This window comes from Cheilinus undulatus, linkage group 10, assembly GCF_018320785.1.
Source record: "Cheilinus undulatus linkage group 10, ASM1832078v1, whole genome shotgun sequence".
Taxonomy (NCBI): domain Eukaryota; kingdom Metazoa; phylum Chordata; class Actinopteri; order Labriformes; family Labridae; genus Cheilinus; species Cheilinus undulatus.
The window spans coordinates 8,395,702-8,417,010 of record NC_054874.1 but is presented as its reverse complement, the minus strand read 5'-3'; the positions used below and the strand labels follow the sequence as shown (position 1 = coordinate 8,417,010).

The following is a 21,309-nucleotide window of genomic DNA, read 5'->3' as shown; positions in this document are numbered from 1 at the left end:
TTATGATATGATACGATGTGGTATGATATTATGTTATACAATACAAAACGATATGATATGATATGATATGATATGATACAATATGACATGATGCAATACAAAAAATACAATACATGGGACAGAAATAAGTGATGCAATATGATATGATGCAGGTGATACAATAGATAAAATAATAGGTTACAGTATATTCAAAATTACATGATACAGTACAAGCGATATGATGCAGATGATATAATAAAATTTGGTGCCATTCCATACCATATGACAGCCTTTCTCAACCAGGGTGCTGTGACACCTTGGGTGCCTTCTAACATCTTCTTTGATCCCTAACAGATGCTTTTACTTAACTAAGAATAAATTTAGAATAACCCAATAATGGGCAGATCATTAACTATCCTGGTGTAAATGTTTAAAATTGTCTTGTATGCCCTTTTGGGCTAAGGTCAGTAACACTGCACAGGAATCATGCAGGTCTTTTTTCTTTTTTTCTTCTTTGCAAGGTGTTTATGGAGTGAGAAACCTGTCAGTGTGTTTTTAGGATCTACACCACCAGTCTGTGAAAACAAGTACACTTTAATTGTTTAAAGTGAGAGCTTTAGAGATTTACCTCGATAACTCCTTTAATATGCAAGTTGCTTTGCAGTCATGTAGTCATGTAGATGTAGAATGGGGATTTTTTGTGAATAGATTTTCTGGACATTGACCTGGACTGACATGTTGAATATATTCAGTTATCTAAACAGGAGGATTAGTAAAATGCCAACTATAAAATGATATTAACTGCACATTAACCTAATCGCCCACATTCCACTTACATGCACGTTTACGTAAAAGAAATAGAGAAAGCGTGAGTCGGCTGCACAAGCACTGCACCCTTAAGAAACTGACATTTAAATTGAAAAAGGCATAAAATTAATATGCATTTATCCCTCAGTTTCAAATATGTGATCTTTACATATTTAACATATCAAATAGTAGTTGACTAAATTCCCTCCAGCTGCAGCAAAGAAGACAAATGCATCTTTATTACATATCAGGAGTGTTTACTTCCGTGACATCTAGAATTTCAGTGGTGCAGCGTATGAATCCTGGCATGCATACTAATTCACCCCAGCTCATTTTGAATGATGGGATATGCCGTTCTGAAGAAAATCAACTATGACACAAATCAGCAGGTGAAGCCCACTCACTCTTTCTTCATGTATGCCAGCATGAGGGCAGATAACTATGATGTAGCAATTAATTCTTAATTGCTACAATTGTTCCTCATTAAGAGGTATTGACCACACTAATAGCCTTTGCCTCATGGGAAAAATGGCCTCATTTAATAGATTTCTGTTACATTGCAGTATTTTCTTCCCAGTTATTCTGCCTCCTTGCAAGCTGTGGATGTTGTCATGGTAATTATCTGCAACATTGTGGAGCAGTTTAGTGTTTTGTGGCCTTGGCTCCAGCTCATCAGTGTTGGCTGTTGAAATATACACAAACACAAGCCACCAAGCAGCTGTTGGACCATTAATGAGAGGAGAACACAATAATGTCTGTGCAGGTGGAAGAATATGCAAGTATTTGATTCCTTTCAGGGTTTCATTCATCTATCAGCACTGAATGAATAATTGAATATGAATATAATCAATGCAGCAGCAGAAAAACTGCAGCCAAACATGAGACAAATGCCGGCCTGGTTCACCAGCTGCTCCCCTGGCATCATAGCGTGGACCGTTCTAGAAAGTGTGGCAGGGTTACAAGCAGTCTTAAGTTACAGAAACATTTTCACACGGGGATCATCAACAACTGGTCCTTTCCTTAACTTCCCTCTGCCGCTCTTTGTAGCCATCGCTCACTCTCACATGTCATCAACAGATATTTTTGCAGCTTGTTCGGTAACGTTTTGTTCTGTCAAAGGCAGTCAAAACTTGAATCCTACTTTAGAGTTTAATTCGGCTGTTTTTCTCAAGCAAAAAAGGACTAATTATGTGGCAGATCTGACCAAACATTTCAGGCTAGTTGTGGCCAAACTTGTTGAAATTGCAAATTGATTTATTTTACATTGGACTAATAAATTCCTCTCTAGTTTTTAGGACTGAGTGTCTGCATGTTGGCAATAAGAAAAACTCAATTTTTAAAGAGTGTTCTGTAAGCACTCAGCCTTCAGCCAATAAATGAGGCAAAGAGCCAAGGCTGTGCTGCCAAATGATGGCTACACATTTATTGGAAAGCTAAGTGCCTAAAATAAATCCCTGAAGGATATTTTGTCATGGTTCATTTTTGCCCACTGGAGTTAAGGTTCAAGTTATGGTCACAGTGCTAATGGGAGAATTATTTTCCCCCAATAAGGTTTAATCCAGCGCTGACCTTCCTGCACTGTGATTGGTTACAACAAATGGCCTCAAAGTCTCAAATCCTGCCTTGAGGGTTATGACTTGGAAGCTCTCTTTTAACAGTACAGCCATTTCCCGATTTATTATTGATTTGGGTTTTTTGTGCACACATATTGACATGACCCTCTGCAAATGTCCTGTGTGTAAGTGTTTAATTTTTTGAACAAATTCTTGTCGAAACCTAACAGGATTACTGTAAAATGTAAAAGTAAATGTAGCGCCATATTATCCCAGTAATCATGCATGTGTGGATGAAATTGAGAACTGGCCAATAACAGAATCTATTGAAATATGGCAGAAACTGACATAATTTGGGGGGTTGCTAATCTACAGAACTCAATACTTGCCTTAAAAACAGAACCAAGCCTTTCTGAAATAACCTCTACATGTCAGGTGATATAATGTTTTTAAATTACATCAACACACTGTTGATAAGAAATGTAACAATACATGCAAAGACCACATATCGTCTAAAAGCCAAAAACAAGAAAAAAACACCATACTGCTGCTAATGCCAGCCTGACCACCATGCCCTTATGAGCAAGCATTTCTGCTTCATACAAGTCAGCAGACTTAAGATGAGAATTTGTTAAGAATATTTTGGTTGTATGAGCTTTTTGTTTTCTGTCATGTAATTTTTGTTTTTACTTGAAAAAGTTTAAAGCTTATAAGCATTATTTTCATTGTACCTGAAGCAATAATTAGTGCAGTGTTATATTGCATCATTGCGCAGTGTTTTGATTTGAAGTGTTGCATTAACTAGTTAATGCAACACTTCAAATCTAGTTTAAGGTTATTTCTATTAAATTAGTGGACATTTTCATTTATTCATATAAATATCACACTCTCTCTCTAGTAGGGCTGGGAAATTAAACACAAATTACATTAAATCGCAATATGGCCTGTTGTAACAAAATACTGGTTTAAAACTTTTTTTTGCAGGAGAGCTGTTATGCATTACATATCATGCAGTCATTCTAGTGACATATTTTTAGAATAGTGTCCAAAAAAATCCAGTTTTCATCATTTCTGTATGTTTTTCCTTGTTAAATATGGGAATTATAGGCCGAGTTGTAGGCTGCGATTGTAAATGAGGTTAATAACATGTAAAACTGTGCCTTCTATGTGGCTATATTTCATTGTTTCCCACTCGGGCAGCTCATGGTAAATCTACCTTAGATAGCTGTGACATCATGGCGAATATTCAAATCTAAAGGGCAGTATGACTGAATGATATTGTGGTTGATTAAGGACAGTGGGAAGGAACAAGTGGTGTGTCTAACTCCCCTCCCTCCCAGCCTTGTCCTTGATGTTCTACTGGCATGTTTGAATTCCAAGGTAGATGTACTACAGCTGAGAAATGGGGTTTAGTAACTCATTAACTCATGCAGTGTGGACGACGAGAATTTGATGCTGTGCAATGTGACACAATGTCTGATGCACGCACACTGTCAGGACACATTCATAGTATCATTCACATTTGCTATGTTTGCACATTAAATACAGGAAGTGACAGAGCTATCTGGCTGTGACTCAAGAGCTATGACTATTTTGGTCAGCTGGTGTTGCTTTCATACCTCAATGTGTACCATAGGTTAGGTTTAGAACTCACCACTGTTGAGCACATAGATACAATGCTGTCTGATCAGGTAGCTTACATCTACCCACTATTAATCTGGCTTTATATATCAAATTGATTTGCATTTTCATAAAGACATTTATCAATTTGAACTGTGTCACCATCTGCGCTGTTCTTTAACGTCATACAGAATGACAAATAAAGCTATTTTTAGCCACTGGTGACTTGCCTTTTGTCAGAAACGTCTGGATGCCGGTAATCCCTGGAGAGATGCCGTCACCAGCGCCTGGATAGTCACCTGTTGCCAGTGCAAGTGCTCGTAAATACCGGGAAGGGTGTAGATTCCCCTTTACCGCTGGTGTGTGTGCTGTCGGGTGTCAGCGTATGGCGAGTGTGGGTGGTTTGATAACGCTGAGTAAAGCAGCTGTCTTAAGCAGTTCCTGTGTAATTGTAATCCCTCTGATCAGGCTCTCTGTAAACAGCAGATAGTAAACCTAGCCTGGAGCTTGACTCAGTGTTGGACGCACACATGCACACTGTTTCTTTTTTTCCTCTAAATCTCACATACACTCACTTGCATGCCAGTACAAAGAAACCTGGAGATATATTCTGTTCAAAAGCACGCTGGTCCTTTGTGTGGCTCCTCTGTGAGAACTATCCTTAAAATCACAGGGTAGAATGCTAAAAAACGAGAGGCCACTTAGAGCTCTTGTTTTTGATTGGTTACCATCTGCAGGGCTTAACATGATGACCCTCTCATTCATCCAGATATCTGCACAGATGGTGCCCCTTGCCCTATTTATGCCTATGACCAAGGGCGATTCTTGTAAAACCCCTCACTGAGGATCAGCTCGACTCCATGGATCATTTTTAAAGCCTTCAAGTGTGGTGCTTGGGTGAGATAGATGGGAAGAGCTCTTTCTGCTGCATCGCTCTCTGGATGTCAGTTTTATATCACCAGAAGAACTTCTGCTGAGATACCCGGGCTGTCTCTCTTTCGCTCTCTTTTCATGTTTAGCACCAGGTGGCGTGAGGAAATGTTGGCTAAACTTGCTTTGCCTGTGTAAGGCATTTATAAAAGATACACAGCTACATGTCTGGATGGCCCGGCTGCATAATTCATGTTTCGGTGTAGAGCTAAATCCTGCACTCTCCCCTCTCGTTTCCCCTCTGCTTCCTCATTTTTTTCTCTGATGTACTCCTCAACTGTGTAATGGGTTCTGTGTAGTCATAAAACGCTGGTAGCATCAGCTAATGCCCACTCACTCAAGCATTTACACACACAAAAAAAGCAGCCTGGTACACAGCCAGAACCAGATTGGACTTCTTTGAAGCTACTTCATTTATCACACTGTACTTAAGTCCAAACATTTGTTTGTCTTAGGGTTTTTAAGTTAAGCGTCCTGTTTGTAGCAGGATATGGCTATTAAATGACCTGCTCCTATATGCTTACCTACAACTAAATATCCCAAAAGTTGCAATACTGTAGGTAAAAATAGAACTGATTAAAGATGTCTTCACGTGGGCGGTTCACTATTTTACTAATGGCTCATTTACATAGCTTCTAACTAACTTGTCTAGATTGGAGAAAATGCTGAGAAAACAGTCAAATTCATCCCAGCATCATTGTGTCAGTGTGCACATGTTTGACTAATATGCTGAGTAGAGTGTGGCTAAAGTTAGCAGCTAGCTCCTCTAGCCTTTTGTTCCTTTTTTCAGAGTAATTTCATGTTTATTGTTGTCATTCATCACTGTAGTTGAGTAGTTATACATGAGTATATCCCTCAACAGCTTACATAAAGCTTTATTTCCATTTTCTTGTTCAAAAGACTGCCATACCGCTCTGTTCTTACAGTGCGCTAAACGCTAAACTACTGCTCGAGTAGCCTGTGGCTACATGTTTATGTCCAGCAAAGTGCAGAGAGGGTTCTGGTTGCAGACTGCAGATCTTAAACTCTCCCTCTTGAAGACCACTACTGTGAGACACCACCTCTGGTCCATGTCCAAAGAAAATGCCCAATTATTGATGGGCATTTTGGCTAAAGTTAAGAAAGCTGCACTAATGTCTTTTTTTCCCATTTATTTAAAGTGACCTGCACTACCTACTATTATTTCATAGCGTGGTGAATGTGCAGGTCACAACTTATCCACAAGAGTGTTTTGGAGTTGTTGGATTATGTATTTGATGAGTTTGATGAGGGAAAGCCGGAAATACCGGAGGTCTCCATAGCGTTAGCTGAGCATCTGGCATATCACCCCCCCAGATCTAAAAACAGCTTGCACTGACAACAAAAGGAAACAAACCTATTACTAAGACTATAGGGATTATGGCAATGGGTGAATTTGCCAAAATGATGAAGTATCCCTTTAATACCCATATATATTAGTTTTCACCTGAAAAAGTGATCTAAGGGTTTAGTTTCCCTTTATATGTCATGGTTCAGTCACTGTAATGTCATGCTACATGTAATCATAAAACCTGGAGTGTGACTTTGTATAGTCACTGTCTGAGTGACATGCACACATCCACTCACATGCATGCACAGTCTCCAGATACCCCAAGGCCCCACAGGCTGATGGACTCTCTTGTCAAGTCCGCCACACACGCTGAAGCGTGCCCAGTGATATTTGTTGGACAAACTCGCACACATTCATGAAAGTCTGTTCTGAGAAGAAGAAGGATGACCAGAGTCCCTGACCTCACAATGAACAGTGAGGCGGACATCGTAGTCATTGTTGTCCTGCTGTGACGTGGGTGTTACGTGCTTTGGATCAGTTTGATTTCTTCATAGTGACAGATGCCGGAGAAGGCTGTGATTTTCACACAGTGTCAGAGGTTGTGTAGCATGACAAAATGAGACATTCTGGACTCATTCTTTTGCATACTTAAAGCATTCATTCACACCTAACTTTAATTAAAAGAGTCACTGGAACTGATAGAAACCTGTGAGACCAAAACAGGACTGGGACTGTGCTACTGTAGAATGCAATTGGAACAACAAAAGCATGACCTGCATGGAGTATGTCTCTTTCCTGATGCACCCTCACTGAGGATGGTGCTAAGAAAAAAAAAAATTCCATTTGAGCCCCTGGGATAAGAGGACACTCTACTGTAGCACCACTGGCACTGTTAACCACCAGCACCAGCACGAGTGGTCTTTGTCCCTGCAGACTTGGCTTTCCTCTCATTTCCATTGGAGTGTGATTTGGACAGTGTGTTGGGCACATGATAGTTGACAGCTGGGATGACTTGGCTGATGTAGAAGGAAATGTTCAGGCTCTGGGAACAGCTGCAAGTGAACAGGATCTGCTCAGTGACTTGGAAAATGTTTTTCATTTCATATTCCAAATATTGGCAGATGATGACAATGATGCACACATTGTATTTTGGTTGGCTCTGTAAATGAGCAGTGGATTCCTGCAAAACATCTTAGCAGGTAATGTGCAGAGCTTGGCAGCTGCTGCAGAAAGAAACATACTGTAAATCTGCAGAGACATAAATCACTGTGTAATCTGTATTTCTAGTTTAGCCAGACTTTACTAAGTGCGTGTTTCCATTTGCAAAAAAATTCAGATTAACCACATTTCCCCTTTGCATGCCAATCTTCCAATTTCCCGTGTTACAGTAAAACATATTTGTGAAATGTTAAGGGATTAGCGTACTCACTTATGAAAGATTTTCTTTAAAGACTGAAATGGGAGGAATTAAAAATCTTTAGATGAGGAAGGTTATGCATGGAGAACATGATTGGTTAGGCTCTCCTGTCACATAAGTTAAGACGAATTACCATCATGCAATGGGTTTTCTTCTAGAATGACCTTATCTATATCACCTCTTTAAAATCAGTGACAGGAAGTAAAACCTGCAACTCCTCTTCCTGCGCTTCCCCCCTACAAAGCAGAACAAATGCCTGGATATCATCCCAACAAGAAAACAAGCAAAAACAACTACGGCATGTGTGTGTGAGTTTGCTATGTGTGTGGATTTTGTCCCTCTTAAAATGCATCATCAGGAAACTGAGCCATCAAACACTAATCCCATATTTTTTGATGATTCAGATAGCGTTGGCGTTAGCTGTTCCTAAATCTCCTCTCTCTGAATGCCTGCCTTTGAATCCTTTATGTAATCCTGCATCAGGGCCAAGCTGGTGGGGACTCTCAGGTCAATTGGAATCTATGTTGTTGTTAATATAGCAGAAAGGGTTAGCTATAATACCAACATAATCCTTTTCTTGATAGTGTCTTTTTTCACTTACACACTATTGTAAGCAATGTTACTGCATGCTCTTTGCTTCAGTTTTGTTTTTGTTTGTCCTCTTCTGTCTTATTTTTAATGGTGGCACAAACAGGGAGACATTTTTGTCTTATATAAATACAATTATGTAATAAAAACATGGTTAAAAAAATCAAAAGGTTGACGTTAACGACACATTAAAAATTTGGGATTGCATGTATTTCTGCATTACACATAAGAAGATTATTATTAGTCTAACAAAACCACTTTTCATCTCATCCAAATACTCATATTTAAGAGCTGACTGAGAGCAATAAATGATTACTAATCTATTAAAAGCCAATATTGTTCCAATATTCTAATTCTAACACATTGTGTTGCATTTGATCGCTTGCCAAGCTCCATAAAGTCACAGTCTATTAAACCCTACAAAGTTTATTAAGAGTTTTATAGGTGGTTATTAGGGATTCATCAGGGGTTTTATTGTTCATCACGATCTATGCTCATGTGGAAATTAGGTAAATTACAATTTTACAGCCAATTAGCCATGAAATTATCATTTTCAGACAATCATCCTTTCATTTCATACACAAGCAAAAAGACAATCCTACAGAGCAAATGCAAAGACTTACAGCTGCTGTGATACAAATCATGCCCATGTTACAGGCAGAATTTAAGTATATTGCTAAGTATATCAAATGATTAGGATGCAGGACAATGGATTTTTGCTGATATCCAATACACCAATATTCCCAAACTCGTTTTAGCAGATACCAAAATACACACATTTCTTTGTTTAAACACCAAGAGGGGCGGGGAAGTAGACAGGCTTGTAGTTGATTTACCCTTGGCCTCCTTTTGTGTGAAGCACCCTAGTTAGTAGGGCTGGGCAGTTGATCGCAAACTAGATTAAATCAAAATATGGCCTGCTGCAATTTACCAATACAGAAGTTGCAATATTTCTTTAACCTGAAATGTGTCAAATACCAGTTTAATAAATTAATTTTTTGCAGCAGCAGAGATTTTATGCACATTATGCAAACAGTGTCATTTTTTTTTTATAATGGTGTACAAAAATCCTCCTTTTTGTGTTTTATGTATGTTTTTCTTTATCAGAATGAGTGACATAAAAATGATAATCCCTTAAACAAAGCAAATGACATCACATTTGCAATATGAGCAAAAATAGTAAGCTTATTCTATTTAAAACTGATGAAGTCTAGCATTACTTCATGAAAGTCATATCCCAGCTGCAGTCTGTTGGTAGCCAGCTTTACCTCCCCCACCCCAGCCACCTCTATTATAGCTTAAAGCTTGTTGCACCCCCATATTCAGATTCATGCTACTATGAATTAATCTCTTCTGAAATAATTTCATTGTTAACAATACACACGGTCTTATTTATGGAATTATTAATGCTTAATTTGTCAAAAAATATATAAGATTAACCTTAATAATTGCATATTAAATTGCAATTCCAATATTGGGGGAAAAAATTACAATTATTATTATTAATTAGCAAATGGTTCAGCCCTACTAGGTAGCCATCTTAACCTGATGATACAGTTGTACATTTTTTCCAGTATTTAATGCTGATATATGATTTGTACTGCTGACATGTAAGCTGTAAATATCAGCAGAAATGTTCATATCTACCAGAATCATAATAGTAATTAGAGATGGGCCACATCCGATCCAATATTGTTATCAGAGTGCTAAGTGACAGACAGCTCTGTAAATAACTTAGACAGATGTAAACCTTTTACGTCATTACTGTGCTTCACATCAATCACACGTACACAAACGAGTGATGTATGGATTATCTGATGGCTGTGGAATATGATGAGTGGGCACCAGCAGTAAAAAGTAGGGATGTTCCTAATCGTCTGTTTCCCCATTTGGCTAAATGCTCATTTAAATTTTGTTTTACTGACTAGTCTAAAGAGGAGTGAATCCTTAAACATTCAAATTCATTACAGGGTAATTGTGTTAGCGGGTGTGATGTGAGCTTGATATACTCTCTACATGGCTTACATGAAAAGCTAGCACCACCAGCCTTCGTTCCTCTTTGCAGATTAAAATAGTGCTTTGATATTTGGCCTCTTTCACTTCGGTTGAGTAGTTATACATGAGTTCAACCCACCACAGCCTGCATACCACTTTATTTCCATTTACTACTTAAAAACTGCGCTGTTCCTTCTACACGCTAACTGCTAAGCTACCACTTAACTTCTCATATTTACGTCCGGTGAAGTGCCGTGGGAAAGTTCAGTCAGGAAGGCAGCAGCCATTAACGGAAACTACAGTGGCCTCTAGTTACATTTTCAAAGAGCATTACAGACTGGAATTTCAAGCCCCTGTTTATAAAAAATGATAGGTAATTAGTTTAACCAACTCCTAAATCCCATGCCTTCTAATTTGCTAAACAAATTTAACCGTTTAACCATGCCAATCCCTAGTAAAAAGGTAGAAGGATACTTAAGTAATGTCAACACAAGTAGGGGTGTTATAAGATGTGACTTACTGTGTACATGCTCAACAATAAGTCGCTAACTACACTAATTCTACAATACACAACAGTTAGCACAAAACCTCTTTCTAATGAGGAGGACTTACACAGGACCTCTCCATTCTTCTCTTTGAAACAACAAAGGTGACAGCAAAGTTGTGAAAACTGAACCAAAACAGCACCTCACAGACAAATATGAAGAACAAGGCCACAGAAGGTACTTTTCCTCCACAATACATGCTGCCACAAGCCTATCTGAGCTTTTCTGGTCATCTGTTACTGTTGATGAAAAACTGAGCTTTGGCTGCTTGGTTGTGTGTCATTCAGTCAGGCTCTAGGGGTCTCTAGCTTCTACCTTTGTGTTGCTGCCTTTTAAGGTGTTTGTAAAGATTTGATGTGGAGTTCACGGCAGTGGAATATTGTTTCTGCCTGGGCACAATTTACACCTCACTGTCACTTTCGTGTCCTTTTGTGCAACAAATACAAAGTGTTAATACCTCCATGCATTCAAAGCTGTCCTTATTTGAACCGCTCCTCCGTTTACCTCTCCTTCCCTCATGGATATGAGCTGATGTATCAGCCACCTGAAACACAGAGTGTTACATATGTGTGCATTAAAAGGGATACTTTAACACACAGTCGACATATTTACAGTATTACAAGTAACAAGATTATTATTTTACAGTAACTGTAATGTGATTACTAAATTAGCAGCACCAGTCCAAGTCATTTAGATAGATGATCGATAGTTCAAAACAGTGCCTACTTCTTTCTTACTCACCCTCGCCAGACCCCTCCACTTTCTCTCTGCCTGTCTTGCACTGTAACCTCGCTTTAAACACTGTGATTTGCTGCTGTATTATGTGGATATCAACCACGGAAGTATAACAAATAAAGGCAGAAGTTTGTTATCACAGCCGCCTGACAAAAACTAAATGACTAATGACTAAAGTTGCTCTCCATATTTCCAACTTGGCCCAGCTGTGATGCTCAAGCTGCTGCTGTATGAAACTCGGTGTCAGGATGGATGGATCAGGTGTGATTTTCCATGAGTAACAGGGCCACAGGCTCCCCCTCACTGCTTATTTTCATCACAGAATGAAACAGTTAGCCACATTCTACAAATTTTTGCAGTGAATACAAATAGAACACAATGGACTCAGTGTGTGAGGTCTGAGCGCCTGATGTTTTTTTCAGATAATGAATTCGAAAAAATGCATCCTCAGTGTGCAAAGACCTTAAGTCTGTGTTTCCAGATGGAACTCTATATTCCTAAATTAAATGACAGCTAAAAAGTGGTGTTTTCAAAAGTTTGCACTATGGAACCTGTCTTCAAAACTTGCACTCTTTAGGCACCCAAAATGCTGTTGACATGTGAACCAACAGCTAAAATGTTTCTGTAACACTGATCTAATCCAAACTTCAGTCAAACATAGCTCTTGCATGTACTTAAATCAAGTATATTGGAACAAGAAATTAATTTTCTTTACTGCTCAATTTTCTCTCTACTTTACAAAAGAACATATAAATTTATCAGGAATTATAAAGATTTATAAATGTAACCCAGAAACATGCTGCTACTGAATAATGCAACCTGTTCTTCTAATAAAAAATTCAAATATCTTCAATCTTTAAGTCATGCCAACTTTCAAAACTTAATCTCAAAGAAGAAACTGTGTAAACAGGTGCAGAACAAATACGATAAAAGTGGCAGCATGTCTGGTTCTGCCGCCAATAATAAAACTGACGTTTCACTCCTTTTGCCATTTCTCTGTGTGAAAAACTGATCTGTAATTATTGATAAATATTAAGACTGTTAAATTTATGTTGGCTGCAAACATTCAGTCAGATTTCTGCGTTGCTTTCAGGTCATCCTCCTTCTCACTTCTCCACCTCTTTTTCCTGTTCTTTCGCATGCCTTCACTCCTCCTCCTTCCTCCTCCACCTCCTCTCCCTCTGCTACCTTTCCATCTCCGACAAACAGGAAGGACTGTAAGTGTGCATCGCTAAACTGCAACTTGCAATTTAGTGTGTGTGGCTTGTTGGTTTGTGTGCCCATCTGGGATCTGATCTGGTTGGCAGAGGGCAGGAGGAAGATGCTGCCCTCATATCTGCTCTGCCAAGGACTCTGTACTTGGCAGGATGGCTTGGATCAGGGAGGGGTTTTTTGTAAAGCAATTAACAAAGAAGCTTGTCACAACTTGTGAAGGCTTAGCTTAGCGGTGATATGATCATACCAGGCTCGCAAACATTACATAACGGCACAAAACTGCACAGAAATGCAGATATTAAATGCTTGGGATGAGACATGTTCAGTGTCTGGTAGAGTGGAGTTGTTATTGAGCTTCGAGGCAGGACTTTTCGACCCCGTGTTAACTTATAAGGCTGGATGGAAGAGGAAAGGGCCTGTGCATTTAGTCAGCCGTGCATGGAGACATCAGTGAGTGCAGCGAGGGCTGCGACAGAAAAGAAGGTTGCGGACGGTCACTGCAGCTCTGTTAAACAGAAAGCAAACAAGGATACTACTCCAATTATATAATGCTATTTAGTACAGTGAGAACAGAGTGCACATCTAGTATCCCATGTACAGGTTAGAATTTGACAGTGCAACTTTGATGCTGGTCCAAAGCTTCTGCATTGTCAGCGGATTGGTTGCTTATCAGATGTGTGCTCTGATGAAAGATCTCAGTGGGATATGTTACAGACAGTGATGCTGGACTTCATGATCCAGCTGCTCGGACTCCCTTTCTCTCACTCATACTGAGATTGATTCCTCTTATGCAATCAACTAGAAAACAACATTCCATTGGAAGACTTTTTTTAGGGGGGGCTGGGGGTCATGTTGAGCATTTACAGCCCCTCCCACCAATGAGGGACACATTTGTGATTTGTTCGGAGTGGTTTGTACATCCCTGCAGTGCAGCTTTTATGGAGCCATAAATGCAAATTCTCCCGCTCTCTCTTCATTGACTCGGGCTGCACGCTGTGAGCCTATTCGTATGCAGACAAGTGTGATTACATTAAAACAGGAGCCAGTTTGATTCAGTACATAGATCAACATCTTTATAGTCCAATACTGCATCTCAAAGTGACTCAGTGTGTGTTTCGCTCTTTACACCCTGGCGGAGACTTCCCTTCAAGTTAATATCGCTGTGTACATGGCATATGCTTTTTTCAGCATGAGGCAAAAAATGTGCAGCTCAGAGCAAAGCACACATCTGTTACCCACTGTTATACAACCTTTAATGAAATTACCACATGCAGTTTAGGACATCTTTTTTTCTTGCTGGTTTTTGGGGAGTTTTTTCTTCTTGCAGAGAATATCTGCAGGTTAGAAGATGCACTAACTTTGCAAAGCAGATGGATGCGCCCGTTTCTGTGTTTCTCACTGGCGAATCCATCTTGCAAAGCTCCCATCTGAACCATTTGAGTTAGAAAGTGACAGGACCAATCAGCAACGAGGGGCAGTACTTTCAGGTGCAGCGGAGTCGTGACGTAAGCAAGCAGCAACAAGAAGCCGGTGTGAAAGAGATAAGCGTGGATGCTGCTAAAGCGCCAGTTTATCAGAACTTGATGACATTTTTTCATTAAAAGAAGAACAAAAAACAGCAGTGAGTTGTTTTCTTTTCAAAAATGACAAAAGCTATGTACTGATATGTCTACAGTCGCTATGGTTCGAGTTATGCAGCTCTCTATGGAGTTAACTCCTCAGTTCTGTCTACGTCATGTGTTTTATTGCTCTGATTGGCCCGTAAAGATGTGACAGACAGAACGTTCATCCAATCACACTTCGAGTTTTTTTCAAAGGCTCTGCCCTTTCCCGAATGATTAGTATTGAAGGTTTTCAAGATGGATGTGTGAAACACATCCATCTGGCATGTCAGGTTAAAGATGCACACCTGATTATCCTAAACTCCTGTGAGAGGTGTTTGACTTTTTATGAAACAGATTAGAATAGATGGCTCTTTGACCTATGCAGATAAGACCATTGACTTCAGGACTAATATTTTTCTATAAAGCTTTAGAGTAGACATCAGAAGGCATGACTAAAAGCACCCTGCTGTATAAGACGTAACATTTTCCACTGTAAATATTCTCAATAACTGAGATGTTTTTATAAAAAAAAAAACTTTGACTAACACAGTTACTTAACCTTGCAAAGCAGATAGAATGGGCACATTCTAGGTCTGTCATCAGGCAAAGCTCCAATCTAAAACAACTGTTCCAGGTTTGAAAACGGACCTGAACAATCAGCTCCATTTTAAGCTACAGGAGCTAACAGCAATGACTGCCATCAGTGTAGTAATTAGCTCTGATGTAGCTCTAGAATAACATCAGTCAGGGCTGGAGTGGGCTCTAAATACAAGAAAGCCCACTTGGCTTTCACATGGGGCTGAACGATTTTGGAAAATAATCTAATTGCGATTTTTCCCCCAATATTTTGATTGTGATTTGATATGCAGTTATTCCTTAACCTTCTTTTAATCCTAAACAAGGGTGAACAATTCTTTAAAAATATCCCATTCTGATGATTTTGACCTGTATTGCCAATTGGATATGAATTGTTGCATCGAAGGGGTTAGAAAAAATTACAAAAATTAAGAAGGAAGGATTTTTTGTAGACTATTCTAAAACAATGGCACCTAAATGATTGCATGATATGTCATGCATAACATCTCTGCCGCAAAAAAAAACCCTTAAAACTAGTATTTTCACACAAATTTCTGGTCCAAGAAATATTGCACCTTTTGCGATTTGAAAATTGCAGCAGGCTATATTGCGATTTAAGCTAATTCTTGATTAATTGCCCAGCCCTTATTTCACATTAAGTATTTTGCAAACTCTGAGCAGGATTTCATTTGTTTTACATTAGGAGAGACTTCTGTCTCTACCTAAAGCCCAGATCAGTGTCAGTGTCAGGCTGTCTCCACACAGGATCTCTGGTGCTCAGTCAGAAGCTGGGTTTCCATCATAGTTTTTCGCAAAATAAAAGTGATATTTCTTAAATTTCAACTAAGTACAATTGCACTTTGAATGTGTTGCCATTGAAGGGAGTTTTGTGCATGAGCCTCACAATTCTCGTAACATCTCATCACGGAGAATCCGCTGCAAGGAAGCTTCACGCTCAAAACCTGTTGTGTGTTGCTACAGTTATGATTACATCTACAGCTGTTACCTTGACAATTTTGAACAAAAGATGAAGGCAATGGATGATCATTCAGGGGAAAGGTCTGCATGTATGGCAAAAGCCACATATAAGGGTGTAAGTTTGTTAATAAAAGTCTCACCCCCACTTCTGTCCACGCGTACCGTGCCGTGTTGTTGCAGAGTGACGGGTCATGTGACACCGTACATCATGTCCTGTGACTTGTAAATGCAGAAAAAATGTTTCTATTACAGATTTTGCGATATACTTCTATATCAAACATCTGAAAAACCTCCTAATGAGAGCGTAAATCTTTTTAGCGGTATTTGAGAGGTTTTTCAAAATTCTTAAAAGGTTTTATTGCGCTGTTTAGATTTTGCATATTTCTAAGGGTAATGGAAACGCAACTAGAGTGACCATCATGTTCTTGGTAACTTCTCTTGGAAGCTCTTGGAAGAGTCCTGGTTGCACCAAAATCCTTCCATTTGAGAATTATGGAGGCCACTGTGCTCTCAGGACCTTCAGTGCAGCAGAATTTTTTGAAGCCTTCCCAGATCTGTGCCCATCAATAATCCTGTCTCTGACCTCTGCAGGCAGTTCCTTTGACCTCATGACTTGTTTTTTGCTGATATGCATTGTCTGCTGTGCGGCCGTCTATAGAGAGGTGTGTGGCTCTTCCTCATTCACTCAGCAGCAAATTTGTTGAGGGGCCACAGCTGCTGCAGAGACAATGAATCACACCTAGCTCTTATTGTAATGCAGTTATAACTTGTTTAGAGATTATCCGTAGTGTCCACTTACAAGTTGTTGTAAAGGCCAGAACAACATACAAGTCATTTATTTGATTCATAAACTTGGATGGTAGTTTGCACGGTTTATGTTGTGTTTTGTTGAATATCTGGCTCTGCTAGTTTACCTGTATCATCACCTGACACCATTTCATCGATCCGTCAGCTTGTAATAACTAAATAAATGTGTACACCAGGCTGCATAAGCTTCTAAAGCTTCTCATTTTTTAAGTCTAACTTTTTCACCAACTTTTCTTTAATTATGATCCATCTTTCTTGATTATAACTCGACTGCCATTAGTCAGAGATTTTAGCATCATGCACGGGTTTGCCTGCAAGTTTTGCTGATCATAAACAAGAAATGAATCAACATCTTTTTTTTGTTCTGGTATCAAAACAGGCATCATTTCTTTATTCTTACTGGGATTATATCAGAGCTTAAAATATTGAAACATGATTGTCTTGTAAATGAAAAAGACGGATGTTTCCTTTAAAAACCTTTAACTGTAGTTGATCAGCAGCTCATAGGACTAAACTTTGAGCTGCCTACAGAGGATGCACACATCCCTTTATCTGTGTTACAGCCAATGTAAATATCCCACATATGTTTCATACGTGGCTCTGCAGAGGATTTGACATGATATACCATAAGCTTCTTGGTGTCACTTACTGCACATGCTGTGTTGATCCTATTACACTTGAACCTCCTCCCACAATGCTTCAGTCTTCTCTGATCTCAAAAGGCCTAATGATGGCAGTCAGGAGTGTATGTTTTTAAAATCCTATTTGCTCTTGTCAGCTGTTAATTGCCATGAAAGAGATCCTTAGCATTAATCCGCCTTAGCGTGTGCATGATCCCCTGTCTGTTGACACGAGATCTATGAAACATTTGAGTCCATGACGAGGATGAAGGGAGAGTGTGTGTGACTTTTTTATAACATGGTATGTGTGTCTTTGTGTGTGTGTGCTTGTTTTCACTGGGGGGTTTTCTTCTTTGATAAATAGTACTTTATAAACAGTGCTGTTAAAAAGTATTTGCCCCTTCCTGATTTCTTTTCTTGCATATTTGTCACACTTAAATGTTTCAGGTCATCAAACGCATTTTGATATTAGACAAAGATAACCAGAGTTATCATCCAAGCTGACCGGGCCTTATGTGAAAAAGTAATTGCTCAAACTCTTGATAAATCATGAATTAACTGTGATTAATTACTTTTTTTGGAAATCTGAGTATGATTTCACTCGCCGCACCCAGACCTGATTACTATCAAACCTGCTGAATCAAGAAATCCCTTAAATAAAACCTGTGAGGTAGGCTAAAAGACCTCAAAAAGCAACACAATATCAAGAACAGATGAGAAACAAAGTCATTGACATCTATCAGTCTGGAAAGGCCTAAAAAAGGCATTTCTAAGGCTTTGGTGCTCCAGCAAACGGTGAGAGCCATTATCCACAAATGGGGGAAAACTTGGAACAGTGCCAAACCTCCTCAGAAATGGTCGACCTACCATAATTACTCCAAGAGTGCATTGATAACTTACCCAGGAGGTCCCAAAAGGACCCATAACAACATCTAAAGACCCGCAGGCTTCACTTGACTCACTTGAGTTAAGGTCAGAGTTCATGATTCAACTATAGGAAAGAGACTGGCATCCATGGGAGAGTTCCAAGACCAAAACCACTGCTAATCAAAAGGAACACAAAGGCTCATCTCACATTTGACTAAAAAAATCCTGATGATCCCCAAGACTTTTGGGAAAATATTTTGTGGACTGACGAGGCAAACGTTGAATTGTTTGGAAGGTGTGCGTCCCATTACATCTGGAGTAAATCTAACACAGCATTACATCAAAGGAACATCATATCAACAGTCAAACATGGTGGCGGTAGTGTGATGGTCTGGGGTTGCTTTGCAGCTTCAGGACTGGACCACTTGTCATAGTTGATGGAACCGTGAATTCTGCTCTCTACAGAATATTTCGGCCATCAGTTCATGACCTCAAGATCAAGCACACTTGGGTTATGCAGCAGGACAATGATCCAAAACACACCAGCAAGTCCACCTCTAAATGGCTAAAAAAATCAAAATTAAGGTTTTGGAGTAGCCTTGTCAAAGTCTGGAGTGAAATCCAGTTGAAATAGTGTCTTCAAACAGGCCGCTCACGTAAGAAACAATCCTGCAAAGAAGAGTGGGACAAAACTCTTCCACAGCGATGTGAAAGAGTCATTGCAACTTATCACAAATGCAATCATCATTTAAAAACTGCCTTTTGTATTTACAGGTTAATTTTGTCTAATATTAAAATATTTTTAATGATCTAAGATTTAAGTACAGTCAAAGAGCAAACAACATTAAATTTAAGCTTTCCTTTCTTTATATTTTTTCCATCTCAGACTCTTGACTTTTACCCATAAATGATAAAACTAGTTGTGCTTTTTACTCGACTTTCTTCTGTCTTCATGTTTGTGTGTCTGCTGTCACTTAGCAATGCAGCATTAATGTTATTCTAAGAAAAATTGAAACAATCCTAGAAATGTGTGAATGAGACTGAGAGAGTAACTTTATCTGCACCCAAATAGTCTCCCTGTATTGATTTTTCTCTGCTTGGCATATTTTCAAGCCAACTGATGCATTCTAGGAATTCAAGCCTCCATGAAAACATCATCAGGTGCAAAAACACTTTCAAGGAAAAGAAAAGGTGAAAAATGAATGGATTTTTAAAGTGATGCTCAGTAGTTGATGCTAAAGTTGACTTAGAAAAGGAAGCGTGTTTGACTTATCAAGGTTAAAAAGATTTATTGAGAAAACAAAGTAAGTAAAGTTTGCCCTCCATAATATTGCTGTTGTGTCTTAGTCATACTATAACTACTGCTTTCCTGTAACACTATAATGCTTCTATTGCATACTGGCCACTTTCTGATAATACTTTGCACTTTTAAATCTCACAGAATGGGGTTTATATATGTTTTTTTTTGTCTAGTATGTTAAGCTTCAACATGTGGAACCAATCAATCTGTAAAGATGTCTGTGACTATTTTATGCAGTTCATACTGTGTAGGATTTATCAAGTGTTCTCTATAACGCTCACAATGTATTTTATATACTTTGTCTACCAGGTGGAAGTCCTTACTTTGTAGGAGTCTGATGTATGTTTGCATCAGTTATGAGGGACTTCAGATAGAAATAAGTGGCTAAATCTGGTGCAACCATGTTATCATTTACTGTGCATGGAGGATCAATGTCATTGCTAATTGTCCTTTGATCAATAGATAAATCAAACTAAACTAAAACCAAGATTTAAAAACTCTACACTCACTCTACACCCTACTTATCAGGTGCATTTATATAATTTCAAGTCAACTGTATCTAAGTGTTTTATACAAGTCTGGGTACAAATTTTGAATTGCTTTGAACTGCATGGAATAATTTATATACACATTAAATTGGGCAATATTTTTATTACTTTGATGCACAGGATGTAAAATTTTGCCAACATGGGATAAAAAAAAAAAATCCACTGTAAAAATCTTGCTTTGAACTGAGGGCTGTTAGAATGGATGGATGGATGGATGGATGGTTGTGTTGGTGGATGGATGAAAGAAAGGAGGGAAGGATGGATGGATGCATGGTTGGTTGGATTTATGCATGGATGAATGAATGGATGGATGGATAGATGGATGGATGGATGGATGAATGAACTCATGCATAGATGGATGAATTCATGTTTGGATGAATGAATGGATATATGGATGGTTGGACTCATGGATGGATGGATGGATAGATGGTTGCATGGCTGGTTGAATTTATGTATGGAAGAATGGATGGATGGATGAATGGATGGATGGATGGATGGATGAATAGGGGGATGAATGGTTAGATGAAACTTCATAACCTTAACAGTTATATGAAAAACGTGTTTAAAGGGTGCCACTGTCTTTGAAAGGAGAGATACATCTTTCATAAAAATGTTCTCAGCTGACCCGGCTGCATTTTAACAGCTAACAGTGAAAGAGGGGTTAAAAACAATAAAATCACATGAAGTTCTGTTCTTGTAAAGCATGAAGGGGGAGAGCTTTTGAAGATGTTAACTGAGCACTGTTTTACATTGTACTGGCTGCTACAGTACCTCTTAGTGTTATTAATGCAGTAAAGAAAACAATCTTGTAACTGTCGTCAAAATTTGAAATTTCATCGTGGGAAACTTTCAGATTCTAGACTTGATAGAAGTGAACCTTTGTACATCAGTGTGACATTCCACATTTCTCCCCCACCCCCACAACCACACCACACAAACAACCCTACACAACACGCTCATAAACAGATGGCATACGACATATATCTCTGACTCATCAGTGGGGGCTGTATGTGCGTGTGCATGGACTGCTAACCCTGAGGCTAAGGTAGCTGTCACAATGAGGGAAAATGAGCCTTCTGCAAGGCCACTCTCTGATACAGGATCAATACTTTTTCATATGAGAGCTGTATGTGTCTGTCATTGAGCCTTCCCTGACAGTTTCATCACGCTCATCTCTGCAGGATTACATTTGCTCTCCCCTACCTGCTCATCGCCCTCTCCAACACATCGTACAGACGCACTGAATCTGTGATGATGTGCTCATACTGTACTATAAGTGACAATCTGTCAGAGCACTGATTGTACTCAGTATGGCT

General features: G+C 39.1%; 1 protein-coding gene across 3 annotated transcripts in view; it reads left to right on the top strand.

Annotated features, from left to right (window-relative positions):
• The window catches only part of fgf13a (fibroblast growth factor 13a), a 199,274-nt gene that overhangs the window by 60,183 nt on the left and 117,782 nt on the right, over positions 1-21,309 (top strand). The window contains exon 2 of one of the 3 annotated variants that reach the window (XM_041796889.1): positions 12,688-12,695. The exons of the other annotated variants lie outside the window; for them this stretch is intronic. The gene's annotated coding sequence lies outside the window, so the exon portion shown is untranslated. The remainder of the gene's footprint in view (positions 1-12,687; positions 12,696-21,309) is intronic. 3 annotated transcript variants of the gene reach the window in all.